This window comes from Condylura cristata, unplaced genomic scaffold, assembly GCF_000260355.1.
Source record: "Condylura cristata isolate star-nosed mole 26May11 unplaced genomic scaffold, ConCri1.0 scaffold00025, whole genome shotgun sequence".
NCBI classification, from domain to species: domain Eukaryota; kingdom Metazoa; phylum Chordata; class Mammalia; order Eulipotyphla; family Talpidae; genus Condylura; species Condylura cristata.
The window spans coordinates 24,836,734-24,863,107 of NW_004567126.1; positions in this window are offsets into that span (position 1 = coordinate 24,836,734).

Consider the following 26,374-nt stretch of genomic DNA (forward strand, 5'->3'; position numbering starts at 1 on the left):
GAGGCAGACCTCTCCTGACCCGCCCACTGCTCCCCTCAGCAGTGTACTTCATCGATCTGCCTGTTCTGCTCCCTGCTTTGTCTCTGGTGAATCCTCTTACCCTCTGTATCTCTGGCCTGTACCCCAGTTCTATATGAATAAATAAATAAATCTTTAAAATAAAAAAAAAGAATTGAAACCTGGGCTCTCCCTGGTGGCACAGCAGGTTCAAGCACCACATTATGAGGCTCTCCAAAGCCACTGCAGCTGAGTTCGATTTCCCACCCAGGATCTGACCCACATGGTGCAGGAGACCACTCCTGACCCGTCCGCTGCTCCCCTCAGCAGTGTACTTCGTGTATCTGCCTTTTCTGCTCCCCACTCTGTCTCTGGTGAATCTTCTCACCCACCAAATCTCTGGCCTGTATTCCAGTTCTGTAGGCATAAGTAATTAAATCTTTAAAAAAAATAAAAAGGAATGAAATCTTGTCATTTGTTATCATGGCATGAGTGAAACTTGAGCACATTCTGCCCGTAAAGTAAGACAGAGGGGAGTAACCAGAGGCTGAGGCCAAGGACTGTTGCAGGTGGGGCCCCTGGAGAGGTGCTGGTGAGAATAGGCAGCCCCAAGAAAAACATTAAATAGTAGGGCATTTTGGGGCGGGGGACTGATTAGTGATAGGAGGGACTGCAAAAGGGGCTCACATTCAGGCAGTCTTTGTGATTATGTGTGAGGTGACCTCACCATCCGACCTTTCAAAAGGCTGCTGTGGGCCTCAAGGTGGAGGCCTTGAACAGCAAACATCAGAGTAGAAAAGTTTACAGGCTTTGCAAGTAGCTGAGCGATTCAAACTATTTGCAGTTTTGCTGCGTTGTGGCCTGGAGCAGAAGGGGAAGCTGGGAGCCTGGTTTCTTACTGAGCTGTGGCCTGGCGGAGCAGACGCAGACCTGGAGCAGGGCTCTGCGGACATGGAGAGTGTGGACTCCTGTCAGGCTCTTTCCCTGCTCCTGTTTTGAGTGGCGCTTGTCCCGTGCTGTGCTGGGGCTTCCCGACAGCTCACGGAGCGTCTCCTCTTGGGTCTTCTGCTGTCCATGTAAGTGGGAATCTGGCCTGTGCTGGCTGCCACGTGACCTCAGTGGCAGGAAGATGCCTTCGGAGACACATGGGCTTTGTCCTGGAGAGTTCCCAGTCCTCAGTGACGGGAAGATGCCATTTGAGCTGCTTTTGTCCAGGACGGCAAAACTTTGGACAGGGCGTTGGGTGAAGTAAAGTCCACTTTTAGCCTTAGTAACTTTGTTTTTCCTCAGTGTGTCAAATCAAACTCTTTGTTGTTGTTCTCTAAGCCTGAGTAGTCTAGCCATTGTGTGCTCAGATAGTGACCGGTAAATTATTTGAGCAGTGTCTTTGGCCAGTTTAGCCCCTTGCTGCCCTGTATCAAGACTGGCTCTGTGTGATTCCACCCTGTGATGTGTGGGACAAGCGAACTCATAGAAGTAGAAAAGAAGGTGGCAGATGGAAAACACAGGAAACAGCCTTTGCCGTCACTCTCAGTCATATCTTTGTGGACTCGTTCCCGAAAGCAAGATAAACCAAAGGGGACATAAACAACCCGACGAGTCTCACTAAAGGTCCTGCACAGAGAGAGGACCGTTACTACACTAAACACAGGGCCTCCCTGGAGGAGAAGGGGCTAAAGACTCAGAACTATCAAGCTATCTCCATCGACTCGGGCAAGAGCTCAATCTGCAGCCAGGGAGCTGACCCACATGGCGCAGCAGACCTCTCCTGTCTCACCCGCTGCTCCCCTCAGCTATGTACTTCAGTAGATCTTCCTGTTCTACTCCCCACTCTGTCTCGGGTGAATCCTCTCAGTCCCTCACTCCTGTGGCCTATACCCCAGTTCTTGTATGCATAGATAAGTGTTAAAAATGATGAAATGAGGCCCTCCCTGGTGGTGCAGCGGGTTAAAACACAGCACTGAGAATCTAAAGCCGCTTCCGCATCTAAAGTTCGATCCCTGCCTGCCCCGGAGGTGACCACATGGCGAGGCAGACCTCTCCTGACCCGCCCGCTGCTCCCCTCAGCAGAGTACTTCGTTGATCTGCCTGTTCTGTTTCCCACTCTGTCTCTGGTGAAGCCTCTCGCCCCCCCTGAGCCTCTGGCCTGTACCCCAGTTCTGTATGAATAAATAAATAAATCTTTAAAAAAAAAAAAAGTAACTGAAAAATAAGCCTAGCTTTTTAAATAATAGTTTGCTTTTGCACCATTTTGTGCCTTTCCCATCTCAGTTGTAACCCCGTGGGCTTCCCATCACCAGTCACCGGGGTGCCGCGGCCAGAGTCCCCGGCACTGTGCATTCCCCACTCCCCGTCCTCACTCGGCCCCACAAAATGTCTCTGCAATACAGCTGCTCACTGTTATGAAAAGAAGCCCAGTTTTTAAAAACAACTTTGCCCTGGGTCCATTTTCAGACCCATGGCTTGGGCTGCACGTAGGCCTCACAGCCTGGCCACCAGGTCCACTGCGTCCTGGGGCGCTCTGGGGCCGCTCCCGGGCGGCTCCCCGCACCCAGCTGGCTGCAGAGGGGCGACTGCGAATCCCAGACTGCGAATCTTCAGGCATTGGGCAGGCTCCGTTCGGCCGAGCAGGTGCCGGCCCACGCCGGGCTGGAGGGCCGCGCCAGGCCCCGTGGCAGCCCCCAGAATCCCACGGCGGGGGGCGGGGGCGGGACCGGGCCGGATTGGTCACCATGGCGACCGGGGCCCCGCCGACGTCGGCGGCGGGAGGGAGGGGGCAGGAGAGGTGGGCGTGGCCTGGACGGCGCGTTCCTTCCGGGCTCCGGCGCCCTCAGCTTCGCCGCCACCTCGCCGCTCACAGGGGTGGGGTCGCCACCCGGCCCGCCCGGTTTTTCGGCCTCCGAGTCGAAGCTCAAGAGCGAGCCCTGGTGGGCGGAGCGGAGGGGTGCAGCGACCTGGACTCAACCTGCGGGCTCCTGCCACAGCCTCGGCGTCCTCCGCCCACAGGGACCTTCCCGCCAAAACCTCACCTATGACTACCCTGCGTCCTAAATTTGGCACTGGCGAAGAACGATGGCTGAGCAACGCATTGCTCACAGGCGCCTTTCTTTGTGTCCTTTCCTCATCTCGCTTCTATATAAATCCCTCTGAGGAGTCCTTCTGACAGCAGGGCGGTCGCTTGGAGACTCACAGAATGTCGGTGCTGAAAAGACCCTAGAGATCACTTAATAAAGGAATTGGCGCCTCAAGTGGTCTCCAGAGCCTCGGACACCCGGAAACGTACGCAAATAGTTGCTTATTTTATGAGTTTGTCTCTGGGGAGATGAGACTATGGCTTTTATCCAATTCCCAGAGGTGTTGGTGACACCGAAAAAGTTCAGTAATGCTTTTCTAATTCAATATTTTTCAGACAAAGAAGCAAACCCCAAGGAATGAAGGGCATGGCCAAAGTCACTCAGGCATTGCTAGATTTAGGATGGCACCACACGCCTTCCGTGTGCCGACCCCAGGAGACAGGTATCGCTTTGTTTTAATATTTCGAGTATCACCTGACTGCGGGTCTTGGTATCCAGGTGCCATGCTCCACGAGGAGCAGCCAGACTCTGGAGAGTGGTTGGGTCCATGGTAGAGACAGGAAAAGTATAAAATGCCCTTGACAGACTTGTACCGGAGAGCAAGGGTGTCAGAGAATGATGAGTACATGTCAAAGGAAGCAGGAGCCAGGTTCTAGGTACCTCCATTTCCCAAAGGTGGGGAAAGTTGAACATTGTGAATGATCATGATAGCAATGGGTTAAAACAGTGAAATTAAAATATATAGATACAAATCCGTATTCATTAATATTTTAAATAAAGTGTGAAGTCGCTTTTTGACAATGGCGTGCCAACTAATACACATTGAAGAAATGATGAAATTAGAAACATCACGGTTTAACATTGAAAAGAAAGAAAAATCATGGTTCTGTAACCATTGTCGTAATAATTGGCTCAGATAGCTTTATCAATTGATGTGAAATCGTTGGGTGAAAGTTTGCTGGGGAAGACGATATTAACAGTCAGGTTATCCCTAGGTTTCTTATTCATTACAAAGGAGTAGAAACTGCCTGTATGTATAATGCAGAAATCTGAGATTTCTGGGTCCTCCCTGGTGGCTCAACGAGTTAAAGCCCAGCACTGTGAAGCTATCAGCAGCCTCTGCAACACGAGTTCAATTCCCAGCCAACACAAGTTCAATTCTTGTTCTCTGGTGACCCACATGGTGCAGCAGACCTCTCCTGTTTCTCAGGCTCTACCCTTCAGCAGGGTATTTCATTACATCTGCCTGTTCTGCTCCCTACTCTGTCTCTGTGCATCCTCTTACCACACCCCTCCCCCCACCTCTGGCTTCTACCCCAGTTCTATATGCATACATAAAAAATTTTAAAAAAAATCTGAGAAATCTGAGCCAACTGATCAAAGGTACTGTCACCAACTATGGCATAAAATTATATGATGTGTCTTTTGATGTGAGAGAGTGGACTCAGACATAGGTAGTATCTTTGGCAAAAAATACATGTCCTGAATCTCATCACAAAGAAATAATTAGAAAAATGAAATTGAGAAACATTCCACCAGCCATTGGTCTTTATTCTTAAAAAATGTCAGTGTCACCAAAGAATAAGAAAGGCTACGGGAATTGTTCTAAATTTAGAGGATTAAAAAGGCAATTTATGATCCTGGGTTGGGGAAAAATGCTTTAGAGGAATATTTTCAGTGTGACTCGCCATTTGAATATGGATTATATATTAGATAATAGTACTACTTAAGTGTTGAGCTTTTTGAACTTCATAATTGTGCTATGGTTATGACAATACTCTTACTTAGAGATACACACTGGAGTATTTAGTGACAAAAGTTTCTGATTATATGCAACATCCTATTAAATGGTTTAGCCAAGCTAGATTAGGCAAATGCGGCCAAATGTTAAATTGATAAATCGAGATAAAGGGGATCTGTTTTGCAACTTTTCTAGCATTTTAATTTATTATTACTATTTTAAAGTTAAAAAAAATTATTTGTGCATACAGAACTGGGGTACAGGCCAGAGGTGCAGGGTCAGTGAGAGGCTTCACCAGAGAGAGAGAGAATGGGGAGCAGAACAGGCAGACTGACGAATCCTGCTGAGGGGGGCAGCAGGCGAGACAGCAGAGGTCTGCCACGCCATGGGGGTCACCTTTGGGGCAGACAAGGATCAAATTCTTGCAGAAGTGGCTTTAGCTTCTTAGTGCTGTACTTTAACCTGCTGCACCACCAGGGAGGGCCCATTTTAATTTTTTAGTGGAAGTTAATATGTCGTGTATACATTTATTTTCTTACTTCACATTTTGTTGTCTTTGTCAGATAGGTTGTCTTCTGGGTCCTCCCCTACTTTGCTTCATTGTCCCCAGTTGTCTAAGTTACGGTGTTTGCAAAAGTGAGAAAGGGACTGGATTTGGAATGAGACTGTAAGGCTGGTAAGATTTCTGGATTGATAGGAGTAGCTCCAAATAATCTCAGAGCTCACATGTTTACCCCAGTTCAAAACTAGTTCCCACATACATTTGTTAGATTAATGTGACTTAATTGCTCTGGGGAAGCTGATGGAAGTTGCTTAGTCAAGAATGAGAAGATGTACTTAGAGATTCACTAGAACCAACAGTCTCCTCCTATAAAGTATTTTTTAATGTAAATTAAGAATAATTTCTATCTAGTTTAATAGGATATGGGGCCGACTGTCTCCTTGTAGAAATCTGTGAATAAAAATTGATTTGGGTTGGCAATAGAAGAAAGGAAAGGCAGGGAGTACTCAACCATTTTAGATAAGTCAGCTATCAGTGCACAGATACTGAATGTTTAGAGATTAGAGAAAGAAAGGACACATAAGGGACTATTGCAAAAATAAACCTTGTGCACCTAGAAATGCTGATGGGGTACCATTGAAATTATTGATAGATTATAAATATAACCCGAAGAAACACATGGGGATTGAGTAGAATATTGCAACCTTGGAATTTGTGATTTACTCTTTATCTTCTGTCCAGAAGATCTTTCTCCCTGTCCAGTTTCAGTTGTGTATCTCTAGCATATATCTTTGCTTCAACTAAAATGATAGCAATATATTGATAGATTTTAGCAATTACTGATAGTATCTAACACTTGCTTTTCTCTCTCCTTGGACATACACTGCCATCACTACCACCTCTATCATCCTCTCAGGAAAAAGAATAAAAGATAAGAGGAAAAGGGAAAGAGAAGTGAGACTTCTACAATCCTCATCCACTTCATCCCCAGTTTCAGTATAAGTAAGGTAGAGTGCTCTAATGACTGGATTTCCTATTTGCTTGATCTTTAATATGCAACGTTCACAGCTAGTTAATGAATCCACTGTCTTTGCCACTGGGTTGATTAAGAGATATTAAGATGACAAAAGACAAGGGTGAATACACCAAAACAATTAAGAAAGACGGTGAGAGACTGAGATAAAAATTAATTCTATAACAGAATAAAACAGACTTTGAACCAAAAAAAATGTAGAATGAGGAGTCAGCAAAGTGACAGTGAAAGATTTGAAATGTGAGGAAAGAAAACTTCATGACTCACAGTGCTGTATATATTTTGCTGAAGCAGACAGCCCATGAACTTGAGAAACAAGATATGCATTATATTTCCTTTGTCAAGAATAATATCTGTGTTTTTTGTTGTTCCATCATTTTATGACTGAATGAAAGTCAATATACCAGAAGGTCTAGGCCTGATTTTGGATTTAGTTCAAATAAAAAAAAAAACTAGTAAAATCTTTATTAGCTTGTTGAGAGAAAAAGATTACAAAGCTAGAATGAATACTTTGCTTTTTTGCTTTTATACTACAAAAGACAAAGTATATAAGAAAATCCAAATCACTGTACTTTGCCAATTACAAATACTTCTTTTTTTATAGTTTATTTTTATATCATTTTGTACATTTTTTTCATCTCAGTTGCAATCCCTGTGTGCTTCCCATCACCAAGTCACCCATGTGCCATCACCATAGTCCAGTGCACTTCCCTCCCCCCCACCATTTTTGATCCCATTCCCCACTCCACTCCCATAAAATGTGTCTGGTATATGGTTGTTCATTATTCTTATTATTTTCTCACCTTGTCCATTATACTCCTGCTATGAGTGAAACCATCTGGTATTTTTCTTTTTCTTTCTGGCTTATCTCACTAAGCATGATCTTTTCCAGCTCCATCCAAGTTGCTGCAAAAGACATGTGTTTCTTTTATTTTTGGTTGCTGAGTAATATTCCATCATGTATATGTACCACATCTTTTTAATCCAGTCATCTACTTTTGGGCATTTGGGCTGCTTCCATGTTTTTCCGATTGTAAATAAAGCAGCAATAAACATGGGGGTGCAGTGTTTTTGTGTCTTTTGGGTAGATACCTAGGAGTGGGATTGCTGGGTCATAGGGAAGCTCCATGTTAAGCAGTTTGAGAAGCCTCCAAACAGTTTTCCAAAGTGGTTGTACAAGTACTTCTTTTTAAAAAAATGAAGTATTTATTTATTTATTTATTTAAAGACTTTATTTATTTATTTATTTTGCACACAAGGTCTGGGGTAAAGGCCAGAGATGTGTTGGGGGTGGGGGGGGGGAGGAGTGGGTGAGATGATTCACCAGAGTCAGAGTGGGGAGCAGAAATGGCAGACCTACTGAAATATACTGCTGAGAGGAGCATGGGGTGAAACAAGAGAGATCTCCTGCACCACATGTTAGTTAGCTCCCTAGGTGATCCAACTCAGGCCACAGTAGTGATAATGCTGAGACTTAACCTCTAGGCTACCAGAGAGGCCCTACAAGTGCTTCTGATCAGTATAAATAGTTAAGTCTGGAATATTTGTCAATCTTCAGGTTAGTGAACATTGGTTGCCATGATCACTGTGTTTGTACTATTATGGAAAAAATCTAGAACATTGATGTTATTTAAAGAAAACTCTCTTTAAATTCTCTTTAAAGGAGAGGTTACCTTGCCTTGGTTTTATTTTTTTAAATTTATAGTTGCTGGACTATTTGCTGATTCTGCCAACTTGTCTTCTTTATTCTTACTGCCTCATTCTTTCTCTCTCCAATCCTAAGTGTGTGGCTCATCTTGCCATGACTGGCAAGATTCAGTAGGGCAAAGCCTGGGCCAGACATCCTATATTTTAACTTCTAACAATTTATTGTTATTTATTGTTGTATTTTGTATAACCTTGAGCTCCAGGGAAATTCTAGGTCTATACTGCTGGGATAAAATTTTTAAAATGGTCCTCAAACACTGTTAACATCAATGTTTCAGTGTAGCTACTCTCAGTTACTTCCCCTTAGTTCTTTTCTTGCTTTTATAGGAATACTTTACTAATTTTCTCCAACTTTATTAGATGATGAACTTCACTGAGGGTAAGGATTATATCTTAGTCATTTTTGAAATTCCTAAACTTTCTGGCATAATTCAACAAGCGCAGTTTAGTTTGACATTTATTGCATTCATGTGCTAGACATCGTGGTCCACACTAGGGATGCAAAAATGAATAAGGCGTAGTCCCTGACTTTGAGAATGTGATGGTTTAGAATGAGAACTTAAATCTGGCTTAAGTGTGACTTGTTCTGCCACTGGTGACTTTGGGAAAAAGTTGCCTACATTTCTTTGCCTCTGTTTCTCACTGTTAAGTAGTCCTATTTAACACTATATAGTACCTATATCGGAATTGTTGTTAGTTAATCCACGTGGGGTGGTGAGTGCTAAGATAAAAGGTTTGCATAGGGAACAATTAATGTAAGTATTTTCTAGAAAGGCTTCCAAAAGAGAAAACTAGAGGGAGTTGAGATGTTCAGTAAGTGCTAATTCTAGAGTAAAACAAAGATTGGGTAAGTATTTGCAGAAGAAACAGTGTGAACAGTGGTCCTGAAGGTATGAAGAGGGTGGATGTGCCCAGGTTACTATCCTCAGTTGTGAATATCGGGACTTAATGATGAGAATGTCCACAGATAAAACAGAAAAATATGTGGGTTCAGGTCATGAAAGGCTCCTTCATCCCCTTCCAGCCAGATTGCTGCCCCTAAACTTTGCCAAAGAGAAATCCTGAAGCTGCAACTGGGTAGGAAGCTGCTGGAGTGATGAATTCTTACTGTGACAGTGATGAGATGTGAAGGATGGGGGAGAGAGATGTCGAAGATTGCGCCCACATTTTTGATAGGAGTGAATAGATGCAATCAATTACTGAAAATTACTTCCCGTGTGCCTGCCATTCACTGCTGGGCACTAAACATGCAAAGGTGGGTGGAATGTGGATCCAGCCCTCAAAAAAGCATATAATCAGCTTCATTCAGATGCTAGCCCTTATTTCGTAATAGATATATAAAGATATTGTGAAAATGATTAAATAATTTGCAGTAATCAATATATATTATGTCTGTGTAATGGAACAAAGGAAGATGTGTTGGGAATCAGATGTTCTGTGTTACCATTTGTTAGTTATGGATACACAATTTTGGAGCTCATTTGAGAGATTTGGGCTGGAAATTTACAGAATAATAATACTGATGGTGTAAGTCAGACATGGACAGTATCCCTGAAGAATAAAGGTGAAGTAGAAGATGCTGTAACTATTAGTTTTCTGCTAATTTGGGAGCTCATTAACTTACAACTCAAGGGGATAAACCCATAGATTCATGGGGGGCCTGGGTTTGAGTTTTTACCACCCTGACTCATCTGTTCAAGGAGTAAATATTGCAAATGAGTCATTAGTTATTCTTTTCTGATCTTCAGTTTCAGAAAGTGTTTTATACTGTGAAAGCTAGAACCATGTTAATTTCTGATTTGCTAGTGGACATGCTCTTTTTGGGTTTGTAGGTGTATTTTTGGAACTGTGAATATGTAAATTTCAGTTTTTAATATAATTTTATCCAACTTTGGTGGTGGTTAATTTTAACCTAGTTTTAGGTTGTTGAACTTAGATTAAATGTAATATTTATAACTACAAAAGTTATTTTAAAATATGTACTTATTTTTGGTCTCTGAGACTGATGAGTATATTTGCTTAGTTCACTGGCAAAAAGAAAACAACTTGCAAAAACAAGCCAATAAAAATTCACCCCCCCACCACAACCATTGAAGAGAAAACAAAATCCAAGATTCATGGGAGCAGACTTCCCTCCCTGCCACAGAAGGGAGGCAGGATAATTGGAAAGAGATTGGCTAGAGAGGGAAAAATATTAAAATCTAGGGAGAAGAGTAAAGAAGAATGTCAAGATAAAGGGGCTATGTTCAATCACTGAAAAGCTGTCAAGCAAAATAAAGATCAAAAAGAATTCATTGGATTTAGTCACAAAAAGATAATTGATGATCTTTGCAGAGCATCTCAGAGTACTGAGGGCGGAAGAGTGGGAAGGGGTGAAGACAAATGAGTGTAGACTGGTCTTGCAAGAAATGTCTCTGACAGAACAAAGACAGCAGAGATGTACAGTCAAGAGAAGCTTAGTGTGTTTTTTCTTTTTTTCAATTGGTAGAGTGTTGAACATTTTTGAAAAGGCTTGAAGATGGAAAGTTTGAAATAAATTAAAGATCATCTACTCATGGCAATAAAACCCAAGATTCCAGGGACTCTCCAGACAGGAGATGAGATGCCTCCTTTACTCTAAATGGGTGGGGAATGGAAACACTGGCAGATTTAGATGCAGGTAAGGGGAGGCAGTTTGTTAGTTTGCTGTGCAGGAAGTTAATTAACCCTTGTCCTCAGTTTCCTCTGTGAAATAGGAAGCAGATTGTCTGCAGAGTGGGAGAGTACAGGAACAGGAGGCTTTAGATGAGTAGTGGAGGTTTGAAAAGTCAGTTTTTTTGAGAAAAAACTGATTAGGACACATAGAAAATGTGCTAGGCAAGGAAGAAGGTCTGTTTGAGGCTGGAGAACCATGAATTGGCATGGCCATAGGACTTTTTGCAACAATGCTTGGTAGCCTGGATTCCAGTACAAGGCTGGAGTTTGTGGGTTGGCTCCTACTGAATGTTAAAGGCATGAGGGATTAGAGGATTTGACAAGAAAGTTATCGGAAATGCATACCATGTAGTCTGGATAGAGAAAGATGAAGGTAAGAAGAGGCAGGGGACTAAGGGGGAAATGGAGGGCCCAAGACTGGAGCATGAATACGGTAAGAAAGATGGCATAAAAGGCCTTGAGAAGGAGTCTTGTCTATTCAGGTATACATCTGAGTTAGAGACGGATTTTGGTCGTGGTAAAATCAGGGAATGGCTTAGATGGGTGAATAAAGTAAAGAGAATGGGTCTGCCTCTTTCCCCACTGTGTTATTCCCACTTAACATAATGCCTAGACTATAGTGCCTGTTCAATTGTTCCTCAGAATGAATAGAAGACTCTTTTTTTCTGCTTCTAAGTGAATTTTCTCAATTCCTCTCTTTCCCAGGTATTTCATTAATTAATTATGATTATGGAAAAATGCTTGAAAAGAAAATTACTGCTTGCTAGGAAATTGCATACATGGGGTCCAGATCTAGTCTGGCATGGGGAAGGTGGGGTCCCAAAAGGTTTTCCTAAGGAAGTGACATTCAAGACAAACTCTATAGAGTCAGTAAGAATTAGCCAGAGGAGGTTATGTAAGGAGAGCCTTGCCAGTGATTATTTTGAGATGGATAGGAGCCGAAAATGTTCAAACTAAATCATAACAATGAAAGTTGGAAGATGGAATTGAAGGAGTCAGGACCATGTTACATATTGTTACATGTATACTAAATCATGAAGGATGTTTGACTTACTACACTTGAAATAGGAAAAGTTGACTTACAATTGTTGTTAATGGCTAAGCTTTAATAGAAAGTATTATAGGTATGACTATGAAATTCAAAAACTGAAATAATTTTATTTATTTAAGATGTCTTCTCTACAGGTTGTTGCTTTTCTTTTATAAAGCCTTATGCTTTTGGATTAAGCGAAGAAAATAGGATGGTCTTCCAAATACCACTATTAAAATGCTTTTTGGTTGCTTGAGAGAAAGTATGTAGGTCTCCTTCCTCCTTGTTATGTTTTTCATTTCCTTGTTAGCTTCATAACTGGGATAATTTGGTATCTGTATATCTGTATTGGGAATAGCTAAGTATCATTTACTGGAATGAGAAGAAGGCAAGGACTAGCGCAGAGAGACCTTTGATGATGAAGGAAGGGAGGTAGATCAGAATTGAAATAGATATTTTGAATCTTGTGTCCAGATGCAACTAAGGTCCCAGGAGATACTTATTATATAATTTGGTCTAGTATAAAATTATGTAGTACCTCTAATTTCACCAGCATTGAGTATTACCATAGTCTGGTTCCTGACCCTAGGATGAATCTTGGGGGACCTGTAGAGGAAAAACTATTATGGAAATGTGGGGAAATCCCCACCCCAGAGAAATCCCTAGGGAGAAGTAAGACTATTTTGAACTTAAGTATCTATATCTAAAGCCTAAGCCAGGAAAATTCTGTAAATTTAGCTCATCAGTGATGAGAAGAACAAGAGTCATAATAATCTCAGATATTTTAAGAGCTATAAAGAAGATAGTGGTAATAATTTTAATTGTTGAAAAGACAAAAGAAATTTGAACCTAAATTTATATGCAGTAACTTGACATTTATGTGAGGGTATGATAACATTTTCAGGCATATATAGCTTCAAACGTTTTGTTAAACAGACTCATATTGAAAACAGTCTGGGGAAAGCACACAAATAAGAGAAGTAGCAAGTCCAGCACAGACTGCTAGAGATGTGTGATGTAAAGATAATCAAATACCTGGGAAAAGTTTGGTGTTACCTTTCAAAAGTCAGCAAAGACCAAAGAAAAGAAAACAAGAGAGTTTATAATAACCGACATTTAAATTCTACATAATATCAAAGGGTAGTGTCTTTAGGTTAGACATTTCTTAAGCTAGAACAAATAGAACAGAATAAATTGAACGAAAGTAGAAAGGAAATTGGAAAACAATAGCCAAAATTAATGAGCTAGGAAACAGCAAAAATAAATTACAAAGATGAACAGAACCAAAATTGATTGTTTGGAAGAAAAAAAACCACAATAAAATAGATAAATGCCTGGAAAATTGATCAAAGATAAAACAACAACAACAACAACAAAACCCCAAAACACTAGTGTTCTCTTATCTTTTAATCTCAGTTTTATCTGTGGATGTGTCCATTCTGGTATTCTTAATATTATCTTCCTACCATGCAAACACATTTCAAATACATGAAATGGACAATTTTCTGGGAAAAAAAAATCTACCAGTTGAATGAAGAAATTAAGAACAGAGGCTATAATGTTGTTGTAAAAATTAAAGAAATTAAATCAATATTTAAAAAACGTCTCACAAGTAAAATATCAGGCCAGGTGATTTAGTATGTGAGTTCTACTAAACTTTCAAGGAACATGTCATATTGAACTTATCACAAACTGTAATAGAAGAAAACAAAAATAGGGAGTACTTCTGGTTCATGTGTGGGGCTAGCAAATCTCTAAATTCATGATAAGGATATTATGAGAAGGGAAATTTACAGATTATTTCCTCAGTAACTTAAGTGTAGAAATTCTAAACAAATATTTGCAAGCTTAGTCCAGCAGTATACAAAATACAATATGCTGTGCATAACTATCTTAAGAATGTTAACCATTTACATTCTTTATATTTATAGAACTAGGAATAAAAAATAGCTTTAGCTGTATAGACATATAGAATATCTCTATATGTGATTCACAGCATTCACAACTTAAAAGAACAAAAATATGATCATCTTAAAAGATAAAGAAAAATATTTCTCAAAAAATGGACATGGACTCATGGTAAAAATTCTTAAGCAAATGGAGTATTTGTTTAACCTGATGAAATATAATTATGTATAGCAAATATCATACTTAATGGGGAAGCAATAGTTTCATGCTGTTTACACTTGATCTTAGCCAAAAGGCTGAGAAGCGATGTGGCATGCTATTTAAAAGCAGAACTGAGATTAAAGATGTCCACTTTGCTTTTTTTTTGTTTTAAAGATTTTTATTTATTTATGCATACAGAAATGGGGTACAAGCCACAGGTACAGGGGTGGTGAGAGGATTCACCAGAGACAGAGTGTGGAGCAGAACAGGCAGATCAAGGAAGCACACTGCTGAGGGGAGCAGCGGGCAGGTCAGGAGAGGTCTGCTGCACCGTGTGGGTCACCTCCAGAGTTGGGGTTTGAACTTGCACTGAAGCAACTGTGGCTAGCTTGCAGTGCTGTGTCCTTACCTGTTGTGCCACCAGGGAGGGCCCACTTTGCTTTTTTAAAAGATTTATTTTATTTATTTATTCATACAAGGCCAGATGTGTGGGGGTGGGAGGATTCACCAGAGTCAGAAAAAGCAAATCTACTGCAGTATACAGCTGAGGGGAACAGCAGGAAAGGCAAGAGAGGCCTGCCATGCCATGTGGGTCAGCTCCCTAGCAGGGATGGAACTCTTGCTGCAGTGGCTTCTAATAGCTTTATAGTGCAGAGACTTAACCCATTGTGCTACCAGGGAGGCCTCCAATAGCATCACTCTTATTCAAACTTAAATTGACTGTCTTAACTATTTCAATAAGGCACAAAGAAGAAGAGGAGGCTTAAGAAATGGCAAGGAGGAAGTAGAATCTTTATTATTTGTTGATTATGTGATTATCATATAGAAATTTAAAGATTCCTGATCAATGCAATGTTATAATCAGTAATAGTAAAATTAAGCCAAGTCAGCTGATTTTTATACACTAGCAAATGTAACCATAAAATATAATTTCAAAAGATACCACTTATATTCTTAGAAATCATAATTTCATAGAAATAAAATTTTTAGAGATGTGCAGGACCACCATGGAGAAAATGTAAAATTACTGAGATTCATTAACAAGTCCTAAATACTTGAAGAGAAATACTGTGATACCTATTGCTTATATCTGTAATAGAAAAAATATTGTTTTTTAAGTTGTAATATTATAAATATTTCAGTTCTCTCCATATTGATTTATGAACTAATTGTAACTCCAACAAATACAATAGGGTTGTAATAGAACTTGAACTGTATTCTAAAATTTGTATGGGAGAATAAAGGACCAAGAAGTCAAGACTTTTCAGAAAAGAGTAGGGAGAGAAAATTTGCTTTACTAGATAGCAGTATTTCTTTTAAACCTATTGTGTGAAAATAGTGTGGTATTTGATCCCAATAGAAATACAAACCAATGGGTAACAGAAAACTTAGAAACAGAACTATGCAGAAATGGATAATTAATATATGATAGCTGTGGCATAACATTAAATAGGAAAAAGAGGAGAGATTCACTAAAGTAGTAAAAACATAATTTTATAACATAATTTTATATGGAAAACATCTTATTATTGATTCCTTACCTCATACCATATGTAAGAATGAACTGCAGATATATTGAGAAATTAGGTGTTAAAAGTAAAATGTGGACCTCCCTGGTGGCCTGGAGGTTAAGTCTCAACATTATTACCCATACAAGCTAAGTTTGATCCCTGGCCTGTTAGAAAACCCACATATGGCATAGCAGACCTCTCCTGTCTCACCTGCTGCTCCTCTCAGCAGTGGATTTCAGTAAATCTGCCTGCTCTGCTCCCCACTCTGTCGCTGGTGAATCCGCTTACCCCCCACACCTCTGGCCTATACTCCAGTTCTTCTATTAAAAAAATAATAAAATATATTTTTTAAAAAGTAAAATGTTATAAACATAGGTAATATTTTTCTGACTTTGCAGTAGGAATTTTTATTAAAGACATTAAAAATCTCTCACCATATATAAGATTAGTCAATCTGAGTATATTAAAATTAAGATCTGAACACCAAAATCTATCTAATAAAAATAAAGAATTTGAGAGAGGTTGTTTGCAACACTGTTAACCTACCAAAGATTTAATAGCAAAAATATATAAAGGTTTCCTCAAATTAATAAGAAAAAGACAAATAATTCAATGAAAATGGGCAAGAAATACATAGAGGAGAAAATATGATCAATACTGATGTCAGTTAATAGCCATTCAATTGGCAAAAGCTAAGGAGTATGGCAATGCAAATATTGGAGATGCTAAGAACTAACAGGATATCTTACACAAACCTTTGGGAGTACAAATGGGTATGTCCACTTTGGAAAGTGTTGTCTACCTAGATGTTGAACATTTCCGTATCCTGTAACTCAGCAATTTTACTTATAGATATACACCTCCCCAGAAAAGTCTCATGAGGTAGAGATATAAACATGAGTGTTTCTAGCAGCTCTTACTGAACTGTTACTGGTAATAAGAGTGAATACTTGAAACAAACCAAAACACTGTTCATAGGAAATGGATAAATACATTGTGGTAGCTTCACACCATGGCATATTATATAGCAAAGTATAATGCTACAAGCAAAAGTATGAATCATCTAAGTAATACAATTTTTAAAAAAAAAGGAAATTCCCAAAGATTTTATAGACCTGGCACCTTTTTTTTATAATGTTGAAGACAAAGAAAATTAAGCCATATAATTTTTAGGTGTATAAAAATGTGATAAGCTATAATTCTAAAACCAATTTTTTATAATAAATGCAAGATTCAAGGGAGGAAAAGTAGAGGAATAGATTGGCAAGAAGCCCATAGGTGGGTGTAAATGACTGTTGATGTTCTAATTTTTCAATTGGGTGATTGACTCACAAGTATTAAAATAATAAGTACATAGTATATGTGTAAACAAAAGAGGGCTTGTTTAGGCCCTCAAAGATAATCCAATTCTGCGCACTTAAGTGGAAAAACATCAGTTGCCCCACATTTTGCTTTTATTAGTTATCATTAATTTATATAGCAATCCTATTTTTGGTTACCACTGTCATCTCATTTTTTCCCCCTTTGTTTTTTAAAGGTTTATTTATTTATGCACATAAGAACTGGGGTATAGGCCAGAGGTGTGTGGGGTGTTGAGAGGCAGAATAGGGAGCAGAATAGGCAGATATATTGAAATATAGTGCTGAGGGGAGCAGCGGGTGAGACAGGAGAGAGTTAGGGTTAGAGTTAGGTCTGCTATGCTATGTGGGTTAGCTCCCTGGTCTGGAATTGAACTCATGCCTCTGTGGCTGGTGATAGCTTGACAGTGCTGAGACAACTTAATCCCTGCACTACAAGGGAGGCCCTGTAATCCAGTTTTTTACAGATGAATGGAATCTTAGTGAGTGAACCTAATTCGCTTTAGTTCATGAAGACAGCATGCAGTAGAACCCACATTTTTTTGACTCTGGGGCTTAGCCCTTAACAACAGGATTAGGTTCCTGGCCACTAAGACTGTTTCATTCACTGAGATACCAACAAAGAGCAGTTCTGCTGATGACACATTCTCTAGATATGTGAAAGTAAGATTCTACCTAACATTTATAAGTATTGTGCTACACAGACTTTGCTATTGCAAGTTGAGGCTTTTGATTTTGCATGTCATGGAAAGCTTTTTTTTTTTTAATTAAGTGATATGTCATATCATCAAGAAATAAGAATTTGAATGCAAGAGAATTCCAGTAAGAAATGCCATACACTGTTAGATCAAGAGTGATTCATTCCTCTTGTCTGCATAATGTTCCTTTTCATATGCCCATGCAAGAATGTAAAGATTTGTAGCAAATATTCACAAAACTTTTAGCAGCTGTCGATTTCTTTATTCCTAACTCAGACTTATTTTGCATTGAGACCTCACAAATTGCCTTCCTTCTGGTTTATTCTGTCTTTAAAGAACACCAGATGTGAAGCTCATGCCCCCTCTACTGGTCAACCACATTTTGTGATGCCTTCCTAAATAGGCATGCATCCATTCCTATAAAGGTAATCTGATGCTTATTTTAGTGCCTTAGTGCTATTTTGGTGGACAGGGTTGACAGTGAAGGAGAGGGATTTATATATATATATATATATATACACACACACATATACATATATATATTTAAAGATTTATTTATTATTTATGCATATAAGAACTAGAGCACAGGCCAGAGGTTTGGGGTGTGTGTGTGAGAGGATCCACCAGGGATAGAGTAGGGAACAGAACAGGCAAATCCACAGAAATACACTTCAGTGGGAGGGGCGGGGGGGCGGGTCAGGAGAGGTCTGCCATGCCATGTGGGTCACTTCCCTAGCTAGGGATTAAACTTGTGCTGCAGTGGCTGCAGATAGCTTCATAGTGCTGCATTTAACCCTTTGCATCGTCAGGAAGGGCCCAGGATTTATACACACACACACATATATTTATATTTGAGGATATCACCAAGAACCTGGTTTGGCAGATGTTGTATAAGAATCTTTACAAAAATTGGGGGAAATGTTGATCAGCTTGAGAGGCTTCCTTTGCTGTCTTGGCTTTACAGCTAAAAAAGCTATTAATTTTCTTCAATTCATCAGTGAGTCACATTGATTTGGTTTGCAGTCTCCTTTTAGGTGTTTCTCTACTCCATTTCCCCTGAAGTTGGTATTCTTTTTTCTTTCCTGTGTTTACATGTCAAATCTATTCATCAGAGTAAAATGAGGACTTCTGAGGGCAGAAATCACATTTAATTTTGTTTCAGGTTCAGCCCCCATCTCCCAAATAGTGCACATCACACGGTAAATAACAATTATACTACTTAGCTACCCCTCTCAAATTGCATGTCAGAACGGAAAACATCCCCATGCAGCAGTCCAAGGAAATCCAAATCAAAAGGATGAAAGAAGATGCTGACCACTCCCCAGCAGACTAAATACAGTGATGGCATTGTTGTACCCATAATCACTATTTCAGGATATGTTGTTTCCAAGACACTGAAGCTCAATGATCAAGTTCCGAAAACGTCTGTTAAAATAACTTCCCTTTCCTCTATCCCTGAACTTCTAAAGGCTTAAACACTGAAGGGGACTAAGCGATGTGGTTATTTTATTCCTCTCAATTCATATAATACTTGACCATGAAAACCTGATAGAATACAGAGCTCTGAGAATCAAAAATTTGGACAGGAGACCACCAGGTTCTGTGGGCAGGATGCCAAAAGACTTGGGCTCCTTTGGTCTCAGCCCTACCAAGTCGTAGGTAGGTAAATATTGGAGAGTCACTTTAATTTAACTTGTGCCTTGGTCTCCTTTTTTGTAAGGTAGTAATGGTCACATTTGCTTTATATACTATCTTCACGGATAGGCAATGTATGGGAAAGCATTTTGTAAACTCTTTGTTCCTAGGTCTTGTTCTCATTCCATTTTCTCCTGGCAGAGTAGTAGGACTCATGTTACATCCACAGTCTACTCCATTATGCAGCCCTATACTAAAGGCTTCTAGCCGCTTTCAGATGGAGCAAGAAAAGCCTGCCCTGGCTGTAAAGGACCCAGCATATCCCAGCTCCTGTTCTTCTCTCCACACACATTATTTAAAAACACATGGGTATCTGATTTGGGCATTTGGACATTTGGACATTCAACCCTGAAATAGCCTGGCCATAGCCTACATGCTTGAATTTATTATTCACATTTACAGTGAGCACTATTTAAGCTCCAGGACAACATTTTGCATCTCTCTTTACTTGTGTCCTCAAAACAAAGCTACAAAAGCTTGTGGGTGGAGCTGTTCTGAAAATGCAACTCCACACTGCTCTGAGGTGTGGAGAACATTTATTTGAATGATGTAAGTGATGCTTAGATAAGAGGAAAGACAAATAATCAGTTCCTCAAATCTTTTCTTTTGACAGGAGTGCATAGATTTTCCAATATCTAACTATTCTCCAATACTGCTAATTACACTTTTTTTGTGTTCACAAACTAGGGCACTTTTACAACTGTTGCACGTGGTGGCTGAGGAATATTTTCCACATCAAATAATTCATGTCCCCTATATTGCCCCCCCATATATCATATCCCTTATACAGGAAGAGCTAACTATAACATTCATGAGCTTGGTACCAATACTTTGCGGTGGTGACTAGGACAAATTCTCAGTTAGGAAATGTTACACTTTCATAGACTATTTAGTAATATTTCATTAAAATTTTAAAGACTAAAATTCAGATTAACTTGAGTATTAAATGTTGATATTAAATCTAATTTACATTTTTCCTTTAAATTTTAGTAGATGGCTTTTGAATATTTTAAGAGGTAACTTTTATGACCACATATGAATGATAGCTATTATGTCTTATTTATGTTTAATTTACATTTTGATGAAAATACAGTGAAACTTTACACAATTTGAATACACTTACATTTTAATTTTGTATCTTAACTGTTGGTAGATCACAAATTATGTGAACATTTTCATTATATCAACTAAATTAGTAATTTTGCAAAAATAAAAGAAAAATTACATAAATATTGATTAAATGAATAAATAAAATGAAAATTAAGAAAATGTTAAACCACTTTTAAGGTGTGTATTCCACTCCAGAGCAGTAAAAATTTAGGTTTTAAGCACTTCTTACATGGGGTTGATTAAATGAGGCTATGAATTGTGCCATGATTGTGGAGGGGGAGGGACTTCTCAGACTTTTGTTAAACATATTGCATCTTCTGGAATAGAAATTCTCCTTTTAAAGCTTTTATTTGCATATGAAAAGCAGAGTAGGTGTGAGATTTAAACAAATATTTATGGCAAACACTGGACTTTGAAGAAATTTTGCATTTCTTAAAGATTGTGGTGGATTACTTTCCCAGGGCTGAACATTTACACATGTGAGTGCCCTGGTGTAAACACATACATGTGTGCATGTGTGTGTACAATGCTTGAGCTTTCCTTTCCCAGGACTTCAGTGGAAATGTTTAAGAAACCCTGCAAGAGATAATAAGCAACTGACAATAGACGAAATTACTATGCATAGAAAGGAATAGAAAGAATCCTAAAAAGTCCTCCATTTTGGGGCCCTCCCTGGTGGCACAACAGGTTAAAGCATAGCCACTGTAGCATGAGTTCGATCCCTGGCCAGGGAGCTGACCCACATGGTGTAGCAGACCTCTCCTGTGTTGCCCACTGCTCCCCTCAGCAGTGTATTTCAGTACATTTGCCTGTTCTGCTCTGTACACTGTCTCTGGTGAATCCTCTCACCCTCTACCCCCACACCTCTGGTCTGTACCCTAGTTCTGTATGCACAAATAAATCTTTTTTTTTTTTTAAGTCCTTCATTTGAAGATGACTGAGGTATTTCACTCCTTGGTTAGCTTGATTATTTTTGTGTGTGGCATAAGTCATTAACTATGTTCCTGAGTGGGTGGTTAACGCAACTCTTTTCCTTGGCTGACTTGGCCCAACCTTGGCCAACCTGTCTGCCAGTGTGTGACTGTTTCACTGACTAAAGTGATGGAACAAGTGTGGAAGGAAGAGCACAACCAAACAGCGCTTTGGAGAAACAACCAAATGAATGCTTTCCTTATGCAGACCTGTGCTCTGAGTGGGCAGATCTCTTGAGGCACTATGAAATCCCAAGTGAGTTCCATCCTCTTTCTGTACTTCTCTTTTTTCTCACTGCTGCAATGTTGGAGTGGTAATTTTAGGAGAACAGTTAAGACCTATGATTATAAATACAAAAATTCAAGGTTTTAAAAGAGCTACAATGTTTACATAAAAGAAAGAAGCACAGTAGGAGTTAGGTGGCCTGGTCCTGGTCCTGGTCCTGGTCCTGCTGAGGGCACTAAGTAGTTAGGGAACTTGGAACAAACAATGAACATTGTGAACATTGTTTGGCTCACTAAATGATCTACTATTGTTCTGGATTTTAAAAAATACTTTCCTGCAAAGTTTTCCTTTTCTCTTATAATCTGTTTAATGTGTTAATTAAAAAAATATTTATTTTTATTTATGCATACAAGAACTGGGGTGTAGGCCAGTGGTACAAGAGGTGAGAGGATTCACCAAAGAAAGAGTGGGGAACAGAACAAGTAGATCTGCTGAAATACATTGCTGAGGGGAGCAGCAGGTAAGATAGGAGAGGTCTGCTGTGCATATGGGTCAGCTCCCCTGGCGGAGGCTCGAACTCAGGCTGCAGTGGCTGGTGATAACTTGATAGCTCTGAGACTTTAACTCCTGCACCACCAGAGAGGCCCCTGGCTTTAGGGTCTTAAACCATGTAATAAGGAGCTCTTCAAATATTAGTCAACATCTCTTAACACCTGTATAAAAATAAACTCTCCAAATAGGCAAACCCCTTCAAGTTAAAGATAATGAATCAGAAAATTGATGAACAAGCCTATGTGGTAATGTCAGCGCGTAAGGGACAGGATCTGGATAGAAGGAAGAGCTAAGAAAAGCAGGAAAGATACTTTTCCTGCTGCCAGTTTTACTTAGCACATGAGGTATCACAACCACAAAACAAAACCAAAAACCAAAGCACCTGACTTGCCTAAGTCTACTAACAAAATGTAGAGAAATACCTAACCTCCAGCCCCCTAGTGAAGACCTAGCCCCTTCTCATAAGCTGCTGATGACCTAAAGCAAACTGTTTTATTCCTGAGTTTTGCAATTTTGGTATCAACAGATGACAACGACCCTTGCCATGTGATCACTATGTTAGGAGCAACTAACCATCATCTTGGGAAATTCTCAGTTTTTTTTTCTCCCTAAATACCTGCTGTGTTCTGTGCTGGGGTTGCTCAGTGGATCTCCCTTGCAAAATAGTGAAGGTAAAATTTCTTGATGGTTTTGTGTCTCTTTTCATAACGGGTTGTCATTGAAGCTGGGAGAAAGGACCTCCTGGTGCTTTTATTCTCTCTCATTTGAGATACTTTTCAACGTCCATAAGAAAGATTTGAAATCACAGGGAGGGGCTGCACAAGATCAGTATCAAAGGGAAACTGTCATGCTTTCATGTAGACACTGTTTAGTCTAATTTTAACTCAGCTTGGAGTCTGTGTTCATTTTCAAACCATGTGCTACTAGTGGAAATGACAAACCATCTCAAAGATAGTACTGGAGTTGGCAGCCCAGAGCCAAGGAAAGTTATCTTCTGTGGCTGTGAAGCTGGTGTTTTCTGGCCTCGCTAGTGAGGTTAGTTTCTTAATGTCAAACAGCAAAGAAGGGAGCCAGGGTTTCCATATTTTTTGCTACATTCAGTGTGCATGTCAAAGACAGATCCAAAAACTATGGCAACTGAAAAATATTTGTTTTAATCAGTGTTTGGGAAACAAATGCTGGTATTTGGCTTCAAGATTGACTTCTTCAGCATTGATATTGGCAGATCCAATTCACAATAAAGTCCTACAGCACTTGTGTTGTTTTTTAAAAGCCCATATGGACTTTCTCTGTAAAATCTTTGGCATATTTGCACATTTTTGTTTCCTGGAGGTTCCTTTGGATTTATTTGGCTCTGGTATCATGATTATTTATTGTATTTCCCCTTGCTAGAAAGAAAGAACACACTTGTTACATCCTGTCATTTATAAATTTGAGTGTTTATTGATCTCCTGCTGTGTACAATGCATTATTATTGGTACCCTGGAAAGATATAAAAAATAAATCAGATAATATTGTCATCACAAAGCCCTTTCAATCCAATAAAAAAGGCAGATTGTGGGCCAGGCTTTCAGTTAGGTGCTGGGGATGCAGAGGTGAACAAAGTTCTTGATTTTATATTTTCCAAATAACTAGGACAGGTATATACGGAGATTAGTGAAGTTCTTGTTGAGAAAATAATCTTGAAGCTGGATTCATAAAGGAAAAATTAGAGTTAGCCCAGACAAAGGGGAGCGTGATGAAAGGTGTCTGTGAAGGAGAGGGAACTGTAAACACAAGTGAGGTCCAGGGACTTAAAAGAGCAGGTGTAAATTCTTTGCAGATCTAGAAACTTGATCCACCCAGTGTCTCAGAGTGGATTAGACTCACTCTGAAGATAGAATCACAGGAACCAAGTTATGGTACTGTGATATATAAACCAGGCTAATAATTTACTCATCTTTAATGAAATTAACATCAGGTACTCCCTCACCCATGACCTGAGTATTTCTCCCCATTAGTGAAGCTACATGAGAAAGATTGCTTTGTGGTCCTGGCTTTAGAAATGGGAGTGGTTAGCTGCATGATTCAGAGTTTCCCACTCTAGAACTGTTGACGCATGTACCTCTGCATGTGGATGGAGCTATAGAAATAGATTGGCGAAGTCTGAGGGTTATAAGTAGCCTTTTAAGCATAGTTGGATGTTACATGTTGACCACCATACTTTTCTTGGGCTCTCACTTGTGTGTGTATGTGTATGTGAGTGTCTGTTGGCCACCCAGGATATGATATATTATAAAAATATAGTCAATCAATTGACAAATCTTATTAAGTCTGCTTCCTAATGTCTCTTGACTCCATCTACATCTTTTAATTCCCATTCTCTTTAATCTCTTGCACTGATAACTGATATAACCACTTATGTGGCCATATTCTCTTCTAGTTTTGCCGTCCTTCAACCTCCAAAATTTGGCCATGTTATCTTTCTTTTTAAAATTTAGATATAAAAAAATAAAATTTAGATATAATTGATATATTACATTGTACTTGTTTTAGGTATACACCATGACTTCATATATCTGTATATATTCCAAAATGATCAACATCATAAGTTCTGTTAACATCCATTACCACACCTAGTACAAATTTGTATCTGTGAGATCTTTTAAGATTGACTCTCTTTGCCACCTCTATACATACAATTCAATATTGTTAACTATAGTCACCGCACTGTATATCATATCCCTAAACTTACTTATTACTGGAAATTTGTCTTTTTTTTTATTACCTTTACCAATTTTATCAATCCCCAGTCCCTTTCCCCTTCCCCTATTCTTTCTGTGAGCTTATTTTTTTTGGGGGGGGAGGGTTAGTTGGTTTGTTTAGATTGCACATATAAGTGAGATTATACAGTATTGTTTTTCTGTCTGACTTATTTCACTTAGCTCAAGGTTCATCCATGTTGTTGTAAGTGACAGAATTTAGTTTTTTATGGTAGAATAATATTCCATTATAACGATGATGGAGATACATTTTGAGAAATGTGTCTTTAGGTGATTTCATCATTGGGCAAAAATCATGGAATATAGTTATGTAAATCTGTATGGCATAGTCTACTATCTATATAAACTATATGGACTAACCTTTTGGGGCTATTACCCTAAATTCTGTCCATCAATCCAACAATAGTGATACTTGATTATGTGTTACCTTTTTAAAAATCCATTTATCTTTTAATTCCAGGTCTTGGTAATTGTTAGTAATATTGCAAGTATCTGTTTAACAAAGTGACTTCATTTCTTTGGGTATATAAAGCCAGAATTGGAATTGCTAGATAATATGGTAGTTTTAGTTTTATTTATATTTAATTGATACATGGAAATATTACCATCATAATGCACCCATTACCCATTTGCCCATATTCCACCACTATAGACCATTGTGCTTCCTTCCTTCTTTCTCTTTACCCTTTCATAATTTTAATTTTTTAATGAACTGCCAGCCTGTTTCCATAATGGCTTCACCAATTTACATTCTCACTAACAGAAAATAAGGATTCCACATCCTTGCCAACTCTTGCACTTCTCATCTTTTTTATTACAACCATTTTAACAGGCATAAGGTGATCTCTTATGGTGATTTTAATTTAGATTTCTTTGTTGATGAGTGATAGTGAGTGCCTTTTAATGTATCTGTTGTCCACTCTCTTTTGGAAAAATGTCTATTCAGATTCTCTATCCATTTTGTAATCATATTTTTTATTTTTTTTTTTGGCTTTGAGATGTATGAGTTTCTTGTATTTTTTAACCTCTTATCAGATATATATTGTCTCCCATTAAGTAGACTATCTATTAATTTCGTCGATGGTTTCCTTTGCTGTAAAAAGTTTCCAGAAACTTTTTAGTTTGATGCAGTCTCATTTATTTATTTTTGGTTTTGTTGCCTTTGCTTTTTTTTTTTTTTACTTATTTGTGCATACAGAACTGGGGTACAGGCCAGAGGCTCAGCGGCGGTGAGAGGCTTCACCAGAGACAGAGTGGGGAGCAGAACAGGCAGATCGACGAAGTACACTGCTGATGGGAGCAGCGGGTGGGTCAGGAGAGGTCTGCCGAACCACATGGTCATGGCGGGAATCGAAGTCATGCGAAAGTGAAGTGGCTTTAGCTTCTCAGTGTTGTACTTTAACCAGCAGAGCCACCAGGGAGGGCCTGTTGCCTTTGCTTTTAACATCAAATCTAAAAAATAATCATAAGCTCCTATGTAAAGGAGCTTATTCCCTCTGTTTTCTTTGAGGAATTTTATGGTTTCAGGCCTTAAGGTCAAGTCTTTAATCCATTATGAATTGATTTTGATTTTTGTGTGTGGTAGAAGATATGAGTCTATTTCC